The 1,897-nt window shown below is 40.5% G+C and overlaps 1 non-coding gene across 1 annotated transcript; it reads left to right on the forward strand.

Moving 5' to 3' along the window:
• Positions 1-1,010: 1,010 nt before the first annotated feature.
• Positions 1,011-1,117, forward strand: LOC145527993 (U6 spliceosomal RNA). Its single transcript, XR_014070073.1, has one exon. It is a non-coding gene; the product is annotated as a U6 spliceosomal RNA (small nuclear RNA).
• The last annotated feature ends 780 nt before the right edge of the window (positions 1,118-1,897 follow it).

Below are 1,897 nucleotides of genomic sequence, written 5' to 3' on the forward strand. Positions count from 1 at the left end.
GACATGGGGTTCAGCCACATTAACTCGAGTTTTGTGATGGGGTTTGGAGCTAACTCCTCAATTAACTGTCTTACTTTCTTCTCTGCTTCTGTCTTTCTTCAGCAACTTGTGGTATGCAATAACTGGTCAAAGGAAATATTCCCTGGTCCTCTTTCTAAAATAACATCTTCATGAAACTGGTGTGTCCGAGACTATGTTTCCATCTTTTTATCCTCTATTACACTAGTTCCCGTATAGTTGTTTAGTCTCTAAGTCATGTCCGACTCTTTGGGACTCCATGGACGGTAGTCCACCAGGCTCCTCTATCCATGGGATTTCCCAGGCAAGAATACTGAAGTGAGTTGCCATTTCCTTCTCGGAGGGATCTTACTGAGTCAGGGATAGAACTCAGGTCTCCTGCATTAGCAGGCAGGTTCTTTACCTCTGAGCCACCAGGGAAGCCCTCCCATATAGTGGTAATGACTACATCAGTCAGCTTTCACACATTCTCCTACACTTTTTCAGATTCGACATTACTAGTCAGTAACCACTTATTGACTTCCTACTATGTATCAGGAATTATGCTGTTGAGCAAATGAAACCAAGAGAAAAGTTACTTAGCAGATGATGACAGTTCAATGACGAAAGGGCCGTGTGAGAAGTTTATGAAGGGAACAGAAGAGCAAACTTCTGGGAGGATGTGAACCATGAGTTTTCAAAATAAAAAGGAACCAGCAGGTGAGTGGGCCATGGACAGAGTTGGGGATGAACAGAGGAGCTGAATGAGAGTAGGGCTTGCATACTAGGGCATTTGTATTGCACCCTGAATGTGCTGGGGAGCTGCTGAGCAAATTTATGCTGATTAAATATTTTGAATGTTTTGTGGCAATTATGTAGAAGATGAGTATGGAGGGGAAAAGTGGAAGCAGTTAAGTCTGTTAGAATGCCATAGTAACGCACATGATAAGGCCTGCCTGCACCACTGCAGTGGGGATTGGGGGAAAGAGGACGTGAAAGAAAGGCACAGATGTGTGCTCGCTTCGGCAGCACATATACTAAAATTGGAACGATACAGAGAAGATTAGCATGGCCCCTGCGCAAGGATGACACGCAAATTCGTGAAGCGTTCCATATTTTTAAAACTACTATAATATTGTAAAGTAATTAGCCCCCAACTAAAATAAATAAATTTATTTAAAAAAAAAACATAAAAAAAATAAATAAATAAAAGGAGATGGGAAGCTTATCTGAACTAGGGAGGTCTAGTAACAATTATTATAGTAAAATAAATAATAATATTTATGTTAACAATAGATGCTAATGTTATAATATATGTATATAATAGATTATATAACTATAATTATACATAATATATTAAAAACAATACATAATTGTTACAGTACAATAAATAAAATGTTAATGTTTAAAAAAAAAAAGAAAGGCACAGATGTGGGTCCCTAAGGATAACTGATGATCAGCATTATTGATGGGACACAGATAGAAGGCAAGATGAAAGAACCTGAGACAAATCACTGGTTTCTGATTTAGGTGGATGGTAGCTGGTCAAGTTCAGGAAGAAGAATAGATTTGGAAGCTTCGCTGGTGGTCCAGTGGTAAGAATCTGCCTGGCAATGCAGGGGACACTGGTTCGATTCCTGGTCCAGGAAGATCCTACATGCTGTAGTACCACTAAGCCTCTGCCCGCAGCACTCTGGAGACTGTGCTCTGCAACAAGAGAATCCACTGTAACGAGAAGCCCGGGCACAGCAATGAAAAGTAGCCTTCACTTGCCGCAGATTTGGGGATGCTGGCTTTAGTGAGGACACAAAGCCCTACATCAGCTTATTTTCATTTCTGAGGAGAACTCATGGGTTTTTGGTATAATAAGAAAAAAGGCCCATGGCATCACGTTGTATTT

This window comes from Giraffa tippelskirchi, chromosome 11 (assembly GCF_054371585.1).
Source record: "Giraffa tippelskirchi isolate mGirTip1 chromosome 11, T2T-mGirTip1v1.2.pri, whole genome shotgun sequence".
In the NCBI taxonomy this organism is placed as follows: Eukaryota; Metazoa; Chordata; class Mammalia; order Artiodactyla; family Giraffidae; genus Giraffa; species Giraffa tippelskirchi.